A 16,055-nucleotide genomic window follows, 5' to 3' on the forward strand; every position below is an offset into this window, starting at 1 on the left:
ACCTAATTTAGCTGGTGGCTGGTACAGAAAGTTTGTCTACTCTTCCCATAACATTGGCAGGCATAATGGCAACTTGTTGTCTAGATCAATAATTAAAATCTCTTTCCTTGTTGCATGTTTGTCTTTTTCCTTTGGTTTTAGCGATCAGTCAATGAACCAACCTTTTGTCCACAGGTCCTCCATGACCACATTGCCTACCGTTATGAGGTGCTGGAGGTTTTGGGTCAAGGTACCTATGGGCAGGTCCTGAAATGCTGGGACGTTAAGGAACGGGAGTTTGTGGCTATGAAGCTGCTGAGAAGCAAAAAATGGTAAAAAAAAAAAAAAATCGACAACTCTTTCAAATGCTTATACAACTGATATTGAAAATGCAAATTTTAAGACACGTTTATCAAATGCATTTGTACATGTATGCAGAATCCTGGATAACACATGATGCCCTCAGCAGACCTCGTATGGGGAAAAGCTAATGCATCTGTGGGACTGTGCATGCACAACAGCATATATATTCATGCACAGACACAATATACATTATAAATATTCTCATCAATATCCATATGGAGATTAATAGGTCCAGACATACTGCGGTGTCCCATAGTTAGTTTATCTAACATATCCCTGAACTTGTGTTCTGATAACAAATGGTTCTACTGTTGTATTTGTACACATAGCGCATGTGCATTAGCGAACGTTAGTACGTTCTAACTTATTATTTCATCTATTTACATAATATTTTTACTTTACCCTATTTTTCCCTTTGGTTGTTCTAATGAATGCTGGTATAATGATCCAATTCTGATTTGGACCGGTACCAATTTCAAACTAATGAGCCACAATTAAGATGTTATGATACACATAGTGTAGCAGTCACCTTTATGACCAGAGATCTCATGTTGTTCCCGGTGGTCCTTTGCCGTCCAGCTATTATCAGTTTGGGAAGAGAGAGGTCAAGATCCTAGAAGCCCTCCGAAAGAAGGATGAAATGAACGTCTACAATATCGTCCGTAAGAAGGATCACTTCCACTTCCGGAAACATTTGTGTATCACCTTTGAACTGCTGGGGTGAGCTTAAAAAAAAGATTGTTTGTTTAATTTCTAATGAGTCTGCAGCCTGGCGACTACCCAGCCACACGTCATTTAAGTGTGACAAACGTTGCTCACTGCCGTATGTGAGACATAATGCCCACTGTTTACCTGAACTGCCCCACATAACTGAATCTCCCTTGGGATAATTGATGGTATTTAAACCTGTTTCCAATCTGACTTGTTTTTCCCCAGAGAAACCCTGTACAGGAAGGCCAATGCTGACGAGAGCCTCAGCACAGCAGAGGTGAGGAAGTACACCACCTCCCTCCTGAAGTGTCTCTCGCTGCTGAAGAAAGAGAAGCTCATGCACTGTGATCTCAAACCGGTACGGCTCATCGTTACATGTCTACACCGGGAGCACCACTCTTTGGTTTAACACAGCCCGGGTGGTGCTAGTTAACAGAGTAGGATTTGTTTTAGCACGGCACCGACACTTGTGCAACCACGTCTCTGTCCCAAGTTTTAAGCACACATTCAAAAAAGTTGATTAAAATGCAAATCAGGTGCATTACGAACAATTTTAACAATCCTTGCGTTGACTTGCGGACATAAAACAACATGGTCCTGCTCATATGTGTGTATGTTTCTCTTTCAGGAGAACATTGTTCTGTCAAGCAGAAAGCCACACAGACTCAAAGTGATTGACTTTGGCATAAGCCGCTATGAGAAAGAGGCTAGAGGTGCGTGTCCGTTTGTTTTTATGGTCTTGTGTAAATCATGTTGTAAAGTTTAATACGAAACACGGTGGGGAACAGACACAGCACTCTATAGGGGCAGCTGCAAGCACTGGTTCCTTATGGCAGTTACATGGACATGCACTACACAAGGCATGTACGTATACAGTACACAAAATACACATTAAATGAGATTAACAGTCCCGAAGGAGACTTACTATGGAATTACAACACAAAACAATACTCCTTCCATCTGACATCTCTCTCTCTCTCTACTCTTTTCTCTCTCACAGCCAAGTCCTACATCCAGACTCGGCCCTATCGCGCTCCGGAGGCGATCCTGGGCCATGTCTGTAGTGTTGCTGTTGACATGTGGAGTCTAGGCTGCATTATATTTGAACTCTGCACTGGACAAGAGCTTTTCCGGTGTTGGGACAATGCAGAACATCTGTCCCTCATGATAGAGGTAACAAGAAGAGTGGACTATATATACTATAACACTAACTGGTTCCTTGACCATTTAATGAGTTGAGATTCAAGTTCATTTAAATTCATTCTCCAAAATAAAATGTGATCGTGTTTTGTGTTTGTGTTAGATAGGATAGATGAAGCAGGTGAAACAACATTCACATTGCATGCACTTACACCTAACCACACATAGCAAGAGAGGGATGAGTGCCGTATGTGTGAATTGTACGTATGTATACGTATGACAATTGTATTGGTTTTGATGTATCAGTCCCTATTGGTTTAATGTATATTTTCAGGCGCTGGGTACACCACCCCAAGGTCTTCTTGCATCGGCACCAAATAAGAAGAAGTTCTTCGGTGAGCAATTTGATTCCTTGACCTACATTGTGATAAAAGTGGAAGGATTTCCTGCCATCCAGTTGTCAGTGTGTTGACATTGTTACATGTGTATCAGACTCCAAGGGCGTGCTGATTCATAAACAGAAGAGTGAAAAGGAAATGCAGCAGCCCAGAAGAAAAGATCTAGCCAGCATGTTGAGGACCAAGGAACCGCATCTCCTGGACTTCATTAAGCGCTGCTTGGTGTACGTCAGCTCCCTCACAAACACTGTCGATAGAAACTGAAAAGTCTGTGTGCAAACCGTGTATTATTTTCAGATTGTGGGTTAACTTATCATTAGTATCCTTCCTGCACTTTTGTAAGCCCTTCTTCTTAAAGTGTTTGGATTATTACATCCTAAGTGGTTTCCATTCACCTGACAGCAGTTAACATCAGGCCTTTAATAACTTTGTAGTACAAGTGGACATCAAGAAATTCAATGTCCACAGTTCTGAGTGTCTGTAGTTTGTTTCTAAAGGTGTTAAGACTGCAAAACGTATCTAATTATCAGTTTAAGATAACTTGCGATTTTTTTCTAAATGTGTTATCCGCTAGATGGGACCCGAGCAAAAGGATGACGCCAGACAAGGCCATGCAGCATCCTTGGATCTTGCAGCATAAGGAGAGCAGTGGATCTAAGTTCGGCCTCAAAAGACAAGTCACAACAACAGATGGTAAGAGGAGACATCTGAAAAGAAAAGCATGTTTGTAAAACTTTATATATTATTTGTGGAAAAAAGAAAGCATTGCCTGAAGTTCAACATCAATATAGCAATCAATAAATAAAGATCTGGTCTGTAAGCAAATCATCACTTTGTCAACAAGGAACTTGTGATATCCACTATTCCCATTATTCTATTCCAAATAGTGGCCATCTCTTTGTGGAACAAGAAACTTTATTTACAAATACATTTTGATTGCGGTAGGCAATTAAGGTGTCTGATTATCATTAAACATTGCATATATAATAAGTCCCTGACCCAGGTCTCTTGTTTTGTGGTTCTTCTCAAAGCATTTTCAAGATTTGTTTTTATTGACTTGATTTTCTCACACAGTGGCCAGAAACTCTGTTGTTGGCATGGAAGCCGACCTGCTCAGCCGAAGGAAACTGTGCCCTGCACGTCTGCCCCGGTTGGAAGCCACCAAAAAAGCCCAAGTTCAGCAAAAGGCCAACAGGGCAGAGAAGGTGAGCTATGTCGTTTTGAGCCCCCCCCCCCAACTAATGGACATCAGGTCATCAGAATACAGCTCTCTCTTCTTCTTTTTTTTGCACGGTGATGCTGGTCGCATGGCTTGTGTCCTGGGCTGTTCCAGTGGCGTCTGGACACTGCTTGGCATCCTGTGCATCATATTCTTCATACATTTTATAATTCCATCTTAATTCTGTTATCCTCTTTCAGTGTTGTATTCTGTAAATTGTGTAAACACAACATCCATTGCACATTGTCCATCTTGGGAGAGAGCTCCCTCCTCTGTTGCCCTCCCTAAGGTTTCTTCCTATTTTTTCTCCCTGTTAAAGGGCTTCTTTTTAGGGAGTTGTTCCTTATCCGATACGGGGGTCTAAGGACAGGATGTTGTGTTGCTGTAAAGCCCACTGAGGCAAATTTGTAACTTGTCATGTTGGGCTATATAAATGAAATTGACTTGACTTGACTCTCCCAGATTCCTCAGGTGGCGGCAGCTTCGGTTGGGAGCTTCAAACTACCCAGGCCGATGAGTGGTAGACCAAACAGAACAGCTAGTGAGATTAAATGCAAAACTCACCCACTGCCATCTTTTGCAAGGGTAGAACAGCCCAACCGCCCACTGCTGCCCAACACTGCAGAGGTGCCAGTCACAACGGTCAAAATCAGCCAGGCAGGAAGTGCCAGAAAGGATGTCACCACAAAAAGAAAGACCCACCTCACCAGCAGAGAGCCATCCCTGCAGATCAGGGGTCACCAACCTTTTTTGCACCGCGGACCAGTTCGATATTGACAATATTCTGGCGGACCGGGGGAGAGACGGGGGTGCGTTAATAACTACGGGGATATAGGTTAGGCTTATAAGTCAGTAGTATCATAACATTTTTTTTTATCACTTTAGTTTTTATTGAAGTTTTTAGGTCAATACAAACATGGCATCCGTATTCAGAAGTAAACATTGAATTATCTACATTTACTTGCACACAAGCCCAACAGGGCAACTCAAAACAAACAAACAAAAAAAACACACAAAAAAATGAACTACAAGAGCTTCCTGTGGGTCTAACTTTCCAGTCTTAAGTGTTGTCATGAATTATGTTGTCACGTGTTTGCTCCTTAAACCATGTCCATTTCTTCCACTGGTCTTCCATCCGAGGTACTGTAAGTCTCAATCAATGAGTCAGTTTTTCCATCGTATGAATGTCCTCCTTTTGTGTATAGTATTTTTCCTGAGATGTTGACTGTAGATGTTGACACTGGTGTTTTGCGGGTACTATTTAATGAAGATGCCAGTTGGGGACCTGTGAGGCGTCTGTTTCTCAAACTAGAGACTCTAATGTACTTATCTTCTTGCTCAGTTGTGCAACGCGGCCTCCCACTTCTTTTTCTACTCTGGTTAGAGCCTGTTTGTGCTGTCCTCTGAAGGGAGTAGTACACACCGGTGTAGGAAATCTTCAATTTCTTAGCAATTTCTCGCATGGAATAGCCTTCATTTCTAAGAACAAGAATAGACTGTCGAGTTTCAGATGAAAGTTCTCTTTTTCTGGCCATTTTGAGCGTTTAATTGACCCCACAAATGTGATGCTCCAGAAACTCAATCTGCTCAAAGGAAGGTCAGTTTTGTAGCTTCTGTAACGAGCTAAACTGTTTTCAGATGTGTGAACATGATTGCACAAGGGTTTTCTAATCATCAATTAGCCTTCTGAACCAATGAGCAAACACATTGTACCATTAGAACACTGGAGTGATAGTTGCTTGAAATGGGCCTCTATACACCTATGTAGATATTGCACCAAAAACCAGACATTTGCAGCTAGAATAGTCATTTACCACATTAGCAATGTATAGAGTGTATTTCTTTAAAGTTAAGACTAGTTTAAAGTTATCTTCATCGAACAGTACATTGCTTTTCCTTCAAAAATATGGACATTTCAATGTGATCCCAAACCTTGGAACGGTAGTGTAAATTAGGTACCGAGAATCCCCGAGCCTCAGGTGTCCAGAGCCTCAGCTAACCAGTGTCCCAGAGCCTCAGCTGCCCAGTGCCCACGAGTTCGAGAATGGTCGGCATGTTGGCCGTCTTTGCCGACATGTGGTCTGTTCCCAGGCTGTCGGCCGCCCTGCCTCCAAAGCCTGCTCCACGAGCCGCTGCCTGGCCGCCTCCAATTCTGCTAACCGAGCAGTTGCCCCACCGCCTCCGAAGCCTGCTCCCCAGGCAGCTGCCCCACCGCCCCTCCTGCTCCTTCAGCGGCTGTCCCGCTGCCTACGAAGACCCCAAATGGCTTCCCCGCCGCCTCCGAAGCCTGCTCCCCGAAAGGCTGCCTACGAAGTCCCCTAGCGGGTGACCCGCAGCCTCCAAAGCCTGCTGCCCCGCAGCCTCCGAGCCTGCTCCCCGAGCAGCTGTCCACCTCCCACCACCGACAACATTATGTCCATGCTTGATCGTTACTTACTACTGTGCTTGAAAGTCTTAAAATAAACCAGCGGACAATGCATTTACTGAACAAGTTAAACATTTGTCAGGCTGTTAATCAGAGATATAAAAAACAGGTCCAGAAAGAAAATGTCAAACCGTGCATTTGCTTCAACCATGTTACTAAACCAGCTGATTTCATTAACTAGTGTAACAAGTTCTATTTGGGCCAAGATATCTAACCAAGTAATTCTTATCAGGACTCAAGCGGTTAAACAGTCTAGTAAAGGGTTTAAGACTCTAGGTTGACTCTATGAGTATAAAAGGCACACTGACGAGGTTTTAGAAAAAAAAGTATTAAATGCCGGTCTTTTATTATCAATATGATCAATATTCAAATCCCTTCTCAATAAGGTCAACCATATCAAACATAGTATATACAGTACACATTATAATTCATATGACTAAATCGGTTGCAACCTTGAAAATAAAATAAAAGTCAATAAATGTCCCATCTACCCGGGTAGTGTGATTTTGGAAAAGAGCTCAAGTTTGCTTAGCTGGATCCTGCACGTTGTTGCAGCCTGGCGCGAATGATGGTACTGCTCCTGGCGCGTGCAGCGTGCACAGTTGAGAACTTGAACTTGAAGAGAGCATGCAGACTCGAGCAAGGGCGCTCGGGCTCGGGGGTCCTGGCTCGCCGTTCAACACTTTTCAAGTCCACAAAAAAAAAAACCCTGCATATAGCAGGGGTTCAGTTAGGAGTCTTCTCTAAACCTGGACTGTACAGTATAACTTCTATATCAATTATAAATCAATTCAGCATCAACTCACGTTACCTCACATGAACACACATGAACCGAATGCTCAAATGAATCAAATGACTCGTTCACTAACGTTACATAGCTACAGCTTAGCTATCAGCATCGTGAGCTAAACATCATTCAAGAGACTCATATCAAATATATAACTTGGTCTCTGATTGGTTTTTAAATATCTATATGAAATATGAACTTTACTATCATGAATATGAAATGTATATCGCGAAATCAGTAAAAGAAAACAGTAACGGCGCTGCCGTTTGATGAGCTAGCAATACATGAAGCACCCAATATTTTAGCTAGCGTGACTCGTGACATGAGGAACAAATGTAACTCACCGGAGCTTTCGCTCGATTAAACTCAGAAAGAAAACAATAAAGGGTGGACTGTTCACAGTCGGACACTTCTCCTGTGTTAATACAACAGGTTTTATGAAACAAACTCGAAGTTAAAGGGTTATATTTATCTTAAATCTTTGTCGATGTCTGGAATGAAGTCCTCTACAGAAATCTGCTTTGCTGATCAACTCCAGACTGATGCAACATAGGAAAGGTGACCTACATAAGCGGTCGCTCTATTGGCGATAGGAGGTATTACAAGTAAATAAGTAAAATCATGGGAAATAATACAAGAGGATATTAACTGTAATATATGTGGTGGAAGCCATGTCTAGTCAGTCAACGACGTTTTTTATTCTGTGGTCTCAATACAAACACAGTAACACAACAGCAAAGTTACAGTGCCTCCAAGCAGTCACACTGAGTAATGCACTTCTTATTCAAATACACTACATCTCCTTTTCTCAAGTTTTTTTTTTCTTCTCTACTCAGTCCAGATAACGCCTTGGCACTCTAACAGGGCTTCTACAGCGTGTTGTTCTCACAGGACTGTTTGTGGATACAGTATTGTCAGTCACTACTCTTGGACTATGCGGTACAGTGGAACAGTCTGGAGTAGGGCTGGGTGGATCAGCACTTGGCAGAGTGTCTTGCTCCACATGATATGAGTGCTCTGGTGTGATGTCATCAGGTGTCCCTGGGAATGAAGTCTCTCTTGTTTTGACCAGGTGTTTCCAATATCTCCTGTACATTTCTCCACTTGTGGTTTTAACAATGTATGATCTCGGCTGTATGGGTTTCTGTACCACAGTGGCTGGTTCCCACTTGTTGCCTTGTCTAATCCTCACATTTTCACCATCTTGGAGGTCAGACAGTGTCCTGGTTCCGTGGTCAAAGTATTGTTTCTGTCTTTGTTGTCTATACATGAGGTTGCTCCTGGCATTTTTATAGACAGCTGGCTGCACCAATGTCTTTGTCACAGGTAACTTTGATTTGAGCCTTCTTCCCATGAGCATCTGAGCAGGTGAGAGGCCAACCCCACCCAGTGACGTGTTCCTGTATTCAAGCAGTGCTAGGTACGAGTCACCAGCACTGTCCTGTGCTTTTCTCAGCAGGTTTTTTATTGTCTGAACTGCCCTCTCAACTTGCCCATTTGACTGCGGGAAGTTGGGACTTGAGGTGGTGTGTTTGAAACCCCACTCAGCACTGACGTCCACCATCTCTTGGCTCACTAGCTGTCTGCCATTGTCGGATAATAACTCATCTGGCACACCATGCCTTGCAAATATAGACTTCAACCCAATGATGACGTGTTTGCTTGTGGTTCCATTCAGTTTGAGGATCTCAGGAAACTTTGAAAAGTAATCCACACACAGTAAGTACTCTGCATCATTGAAGTGAAACAAATCCACACCTATCTTTGCCCATGCTCTCTCAGGCACTGGATGTGACATAAGCGGCTCTCTGGGATTATTGTTCTTGTGTGTGTTACATACAGCACACCGATCCACGACTTCTTCTATCTGTTTGGCCATGCCCGGCCAGTACACTACATCACGGGCTCGCTCCTTGCACTTAACCATGTCCATGTGTGACTCGTGGATTTTCCTGAGCATTTCACTTCTCAATGTGTGTGGTACTACTAACCTTGAGTTCTTGAATATGAGTCCATCTACATATGACAGCTCTTCCCTAAATGTCAAATACTGTTTGATTTTGTCTGGAAGCTGTCTCTGTTTATCTGGCCATCCTCTCTGAATTGCATTTGCAACCAGTATCAACTCAGCATCCTCTTTTGTTGCTTCTTTGAACTCCTGCAACTTTTCCTCTGATACTGGGAGTTGGTGATTTACAATGTTGACTTCCAGCTCTTCATCAAGGAGTTTCTCATGGTGCTCTTTTAGAAATACTCTGCTTAGAGCATCAGCAATATGCATCTCCTTGCCTAGCTTGTACTTGACCTCAAGACTGTACTTTTGTAGTCTCATGAGCATTCTTTTTAGTCTGGCTGGCGCGCTGAGGAGTGATGTTTTGAATATCACTTCCAGTGGCTTGTGATCACTTTCTACATGGATATGTCTTCCACATAGATACTGATGGAATTTTTCACAGCCGAACACGATTGCAAGCAATTTTTTTTCGATCCGTGCATATCGTTTTTGACAGTCAGTTAATGCCCTGGAGCCATATGCTACTGGCTGTCCATCTTGAAGTAGCACTGCTCCCAGACCCTCAGAGCTTGCATCAACAGATAAGGTAACTGGCTGGCGGACATCATAGTACTTGAGTACTGGTGCTTGGCTGACGAGAGCTTTTAGTTTTTCAAAACTCTGTTGTTGCTCTGATCCCCAATGCCATTCCACATTTCCTTCCAACTTCCTTAGAGGAGCACTCAAGTCTGAGAGGTTGGGGATGAATTTAGAGGGGTATTGCAGTAACCCTGTGAACCTCTGGAGGGCGGCTTTGTCCTCTGGTGCATGCATGTTTTGTATGGCTCTGACCTTTTCAGGATCAGGCTTGAGTCCTTTCTCACTGAGCACATGACCGATGTAACTGATTTCTGTCGTCCTTATCTTACACTTACTTTTGTTCAGTTTCAGATTGATGCTTCTCAGGCGGTCCAGCAGTTGTCTCAAACGACGAGCATGCTGCTCTATGCTCTCTCCGCAGACCAGGATGTCATCTATTACATTGACTACACCCTCTAGCCCTTCTAGATGTCTGGCTATGCACCTCTGGAACACCTCAGGTGCTGACGATATACCAAATGGAAGTCTTTTAAACCTGTATCTCCCAAATGGTGTGTTGAATGTACACAGGTGAGAGCTTTCTTCGTCCAGTTGGATTTGCCAAAATCCGTGGTTAGCATCTACAACTGAAAAGAATCTGGCATTTGGCATTTCAGCTACCACTTCTTCTATTGTGCGCAGCGGATAATGTTCTCTTTTGATGGCTGTATTCAGGTCCTTTGGGTCGATGCAGATCCGAACTTTGTTAGGTTTTGTTACAGTCACCATACTATTCACCCAATCTGTAGGCTCTGTCTGTTTGGTTATCACACCCAAGTTTTCCATTCTTTTCAGCTCTATTTCAATTTTGTCTTTTAGGGCAACAGGCACTTTCCTGGGAGCATGAACTACTGGAGTGACATCTGGATTTGTCACAATGTGGTATACTCCCGGTATGCAACCTAATCCAGTGAATAAATCCTCATATTCACTTAGAATGTCACTCTCTGTTTTAAGCGCATGCAGTCTTTTGACAAGCCCCATTTCTTCACATGCTTCTCCTCCTAGAATTGCAGGTGCATTGTTCTTTATGACCTCAAACTCCACATCATACTTTTTATCTGTGTACTGACATGTCAACATGATTTTGCCTTTAGCTGGAATGTGGTGGCCTGCATAAGCAACAAGCTTGGAGTGAGATTCGCTCACCTTTTTTATCCAATCTCAGTTTTCTGAGGTCTTTCATGGAAATGACGTTGCAATCAGCTCCAGTATCCAGCCTGACTTTCAAAACTTTCTTGTTGACAATCAGATCTTCATGCCATTTTTCTTTCTTTGCATCCACCGCATTGATTTGTGAGACTGAGTGGTCTTGTTTTTCTGCTTGGATTGAGCCAATAAAGAATTCTTGATCATCTTCCTCTGCCTTGTTTAGATGCTGCACCTTATGGTTGTTTGTGTGCTTGCGTGAGTTGCACATTTTTGCATAACGATGTTTCCCGTGGCAGGCTTTGCACACTTGTCCATAGGCAGGACACTTATTTGGCTCATGCCTGTAGCTGCATCTTGTGCAGTTTCCTTGATTTCTCATCTTTACCCTCTGTGCTGTGGCACCACTGTCTTTCTGTTTGCCACGTTGTTTTTTCTTGGTGACTTTATTAACAGGAATTTCAACCTCCTCATGTAGACTTTTTAGCCGACTCCGACTCAACTCACTGGCTCTGCAAATGTCTATTGCTTTTATTAGCGTGAGGTCCAGTTCTCTCAGTAGTCTTCCTCTCACTTGGTCATCCGTGATTCCACACACGATTCTATCTCGTATCAGTGAGTCGGTAAGGTACTCAAACTCACAGTCTTTCGCTGTATTCTTTAAATCAGTCACATATGCATCAACAGATTCTGATTTTCCTTGCTTTCGAGTGAAGAACAGGTGCCTCAAATATGTCACCTTTTTCCTTGGCTCACAATGTTGGCGGAATAGCTCTTTCAATATATCATAGTCATTTATGTCTTCATCGAAGTCAAGCGTGTTATATAACTTAATTGTTTCTTTTCCAGCCACATGTAGGAACGTGGCTCTTAATTCTGTTATCCTCTTTCAGTGTTGTATTCTGTAAATTGTGTAAACACAACATCCATTGCACATTGTCCATCTTGGGAGAGAGCTCCCTCCTCTGTTGCCCTCCCTAAGGTTTCTTCCTATTTTTCTCCCTGTTAAAGGGCTTCTTTTTAGGGAGTTGTTCCTTATCCGATACGGGGGTCTAAGGACAGGATGTTGTGTTGCTGTAAAGCCCACTGAGGCAAATTTGTAACTTGTCATGTTGGGCTATATAAATGAAATTGACTTGACCTGACTTGACTTGACTTGACTCTCCCAGATTCCTCAGGTGGCGGCAGCTTCGGTTGGGAGCTTCAAACTACCCAGGCCGATGAGTGGCAGACCAAACAGAACAGCTAGTGAAATTAAATGCAAAACTCACCCACTGCCATCTTTTGCAAGGGTAGAAGAGCCCAACCGCCCACTGCTGCCCAACACTGCAGAGATGCCAGTCACAACGGTCAAAATCAGCCAGGCAGGAAGTGCCAGAAAGGATGTCACCACAAAAAGAAAGACCCACCTCACCAGCAGAGAGCCATCCCTGCAGATCAGGGGTCACCAACTTTTTTTGCACTGCGGACCAGTTCGATATTGACAATGTTCTGGCGGACCGGGGGAGAGACGGGGGTGCGTTAATAACTACGGGGATATAGGTTAGGCTTATAAGTCAGTAGTATCATAACATTTTTTTATCACTTTAGTTTTTATTGAAGTTTTTAGGTCAATACAAACATGGCATCCGTATTCAGAAGTAAACATTGAATTATCTACATTTACTTGCACACAAGCCCAACAGGGCAACTCAAAACAAACAAACAAAAAAACACACAAAAAAATGAACTACAAGAGCTTCCTGTGGGTCTAACTTTCCAGTCTTAAGTGTTGTCATGAATTATGTTGTCGCGTGTTTGCTCCTTACACCATGTCCAATTCTTCCACTGGTCTTCCATCCGAGGTACTGTAAGTCTCAATCGATGAGTCAGTTTTTCCATCGTATGAATGTCCTCCACTATTTCCATCCATTGTCCTTGTGTGGGGGCGTCCACCTGGCACCATTTTCTTGTGATTGCCTTCTTAGCCGCAATCAGCAGTATCTTAACCAAACATCTATCACTTGGCCCTATATTGTCGTTTTTAAAATTACAGAGATAGAGGGTCATATAGCACTTAGGGAAGTCATATCCAAGTACCTTTTGTATTACATCATGAACCATCTCCCAAAACATCGCTAGCTTATTACATTTCCAAAATATATGCGAGTGGTCTACATCCTCTGTTCCACATTTCCTCCAGCATGACAGTTTGGTGCTGGAGTATCTATTTTTGATTTTTGGTGTAATAAAAAAACGTATCAGATTTTTCCAGGAGAATTCCCTCCATATCCGCGAACTAGTGGAGGATTGATGAACTTTCCACATATTCTGCCAGTCCTCCTCTGTAATTTCTGTGCCAAATTCTAATTCCATTTTTCTTTTATATATGTAGTTGAGTGTTTATTAGTTGTGAGAGCTTGATATAGTACAGATATAGTCCTAGATTTTCTCCCTTTATATGCGTTGATTATAATTTGAATCACACTGTTCACCTCCATGGAGGGTCCTCCCCTGATACGTTTGTTGTAATAATCCCTTAATTGTAAATATCTAAAGAAGTCATGATTCTCCAAATCAAACTTGTCTTTCATACCCTGAAAACTCTCCATCTCCCCCTTTTCCTCTAGAGTGCACCATGCTGTGATTCCCCAGTTAACCCACAGTTTAAAAACTGTGTCATGCCTCGCTGGAGTAAAGTCTCTATCATATGCTACCCATCTCAATAACTGTATCTCATCTTGTAATTTGTTGATTTTAATCAATTTAAACCATAACTCCAGTGTAAATAATGTGACTGAATCCATATTGGTTTTTGTTTTCTTGTATACTTCTTTATCCCCTAAAATATCCTGGATAGGGTACCCACCATATTCCCTTTCCATGACTTTCCACTTGGCCATGTAATCTTGCCTACACCAGTCAATAGCATATCTCAGCTGGGCAGCTTTGAAATATTATTTTAGATTTGGTAAACCCATACCTCCCTTTTCCTTTGAGAGTTGGAGAGTTTCATACCTTACTCTGGGCTTCTTCCCTCCCCAAATAAATCTAGATATTGTCCTATCCCACATATCAAATTGAGCTTGAGTCACCTCTACAGGCAACGATTGGAATAGGTAAAGAAGCCTTGGTAGAATATTCATTCTAACTGTCTCAATTCTTAAGCTGAAGTCAAGTGGCAGAGTGGACCATCTATCAATATCCTTTTGCATCACATCGTTGATCTTGCCGTAATTTGCTTTATGTAATTTAGACAATTCCTTGGTAATGTAAATTCCCAAATATTTGATTTTGTTTAGATTTCAATTAAAGTCAAATTTTCCCTTGAATTATGTGGTTGGAGTATAATTGAGAACTAGCACCTGTGTTTTTGACATGTTAATTTTATATCCAGATAAATGACCATATAGTTCTAGTAGCTTCATTAGTTGAGGGAGTGATGTATGTGGTTGCTCAAGATAGGCTATGACATCATCAGCAAATAGCCCCACCTTGTGGACAGTGCCATTCACTGTCACTCCATTAATTCCTTCATTTTGGCGAATGGCCTCCGCTAAAGGCTCAATGAATAACGCGAACAGTGTCGGAGACAAACAGCATCCTTGTCTTGTCGACCTCTGCAAACTGAACTTGTTCGTTAAACTCCCGTTTATTTTAATCCGAGCATTAGGTTGTTGATATAATGTTTTAATGCACTGTATTGACTTATTACTGAACCCTAGTCGTTCCAATACTGCATACAAAAAATTCCAAGACACCCGATCGAATGCTTTTTCTGCATCTAAACTTACTAATAGTGTAGCTTGTTTTCTCTTACTCAATTGATCAACAATATACAATGTCCTTCTGATATTATCATGCGTTTTTCTTTCTCTCATGAATCCTGTTTGAGCTTCATCTATCAAATCACCTATGAATGAGTTTAACCTTTTGGAGATAATTGTCGTATATATTTTATAATCTACATTTAATAATGAAATAGGTCTGTAGTTCCCACAATATTCTTTATCCTTTCCCGGTTTTGGAATGACTGTGATTATTGCCTCTGACCATGATGGTGGTATCTTATTATTGTGAAGTGTCCAATTGAAGGATCTCAGAAGTAACGGTGCCAGCTCTTCCCTAAACACTTTGCACCATTCTGCAGGGTATCCATCGCTGCCCGGGCTTCTATTGTTTTTCAAAGAATTTATTGCATCTATCACCTCTTCCATCTTGATGTCAGCTGTTAATTTGTCATTTTGAGGGTAAATCTAATGAATTCAAAAAGGTATTAATTTCCGCTTCGGGTGCAGGTGTGGGTTGTGAATATAGCTCTTTTATAATATCCCAAAAATATGTCCTCTATGCTTTCTGGTATATTCGTTAACTCATTTGAATGGGGTCTCTGATCTTATGTATATGGCCAACTGCTTGCTGTTTGCGAATACGTTTTGCCAACAGTTTAGTTGCGCGCGGGCCTGTTTCATAATATCTTTGTTTGAGAAACAAGCTTTTTTTCTCAACTTCATCTATCAGTTCTTTATTAATGTCTGACTTAGCCGATTTGATTTGCTCCAACACCACGGGGTTTCCCGCAGTTTTGTATTCCCTCTCCATTTCTCTTAACCTGTCCGTATTCTTTCTGGATATAATTGATCTTGCCTTTTTGATCAATGCTGAACGCGCTATTAACTTTCCCCTGATGACCGCCTTCATGGCATCCCAAAATATTGTTGGGTCTACTTCCCCATTGCTGTTTTCTTCTCGATATGTCCGAATATCCGTCTTTAACATAATCTTACTCTGCTCACTATTCAGTAGACCCACATTAAACCTCCAAACCGTATTTCGTTTTCTACAATTCAAATTAATTTCTAAATATACTGGATTGTGATCTGAGATATCCGCCCCTCCAATCCCACACTCCTTTACACTGTAAATATCGTCTTTGCTCACAAGGAAATAGTTTATCCTTGAATGAACTTTATGTACAGCTGAGTAATGTGTATAGTCTTTTTCCTGAGGGTGCAATTGTCTCCACACATCATCCATCCCCATCTCTTCCAGTGATATATTTACAAATCAAGTGACCTGTGTTTTAGTACTTTTGATACTGGCCGTATCCATTTTGTGATTCAAAACGACATTCAAATCTCCCCCACAAATTAAGACCCCCCCTCTGACTCGTTTGCTATCTCATCAAACAAAGATTTAAAAAATATTTTATCACTTTCAGCAGGGGCGTATATATTTACCAATGTCACTGGTTTGTTCTCTAACCTCCCCTT

Source organism: Lampris incognitus, chromosome 3 (genome assembly GCF_029633865.1).
Source record: "Lampris incognitus isolate fLamInc1 chromosome 3, fLamInc1.hap2, whole genome shotgun sequence".
In the NCBI taxonomy this organism is placed as follows: domain Eukaryota; kingdom Metazoa; phylum Chordata; class Actinopteri; order Lampriformes; family Lampridae; genus Lampris; species Lampris incognitus.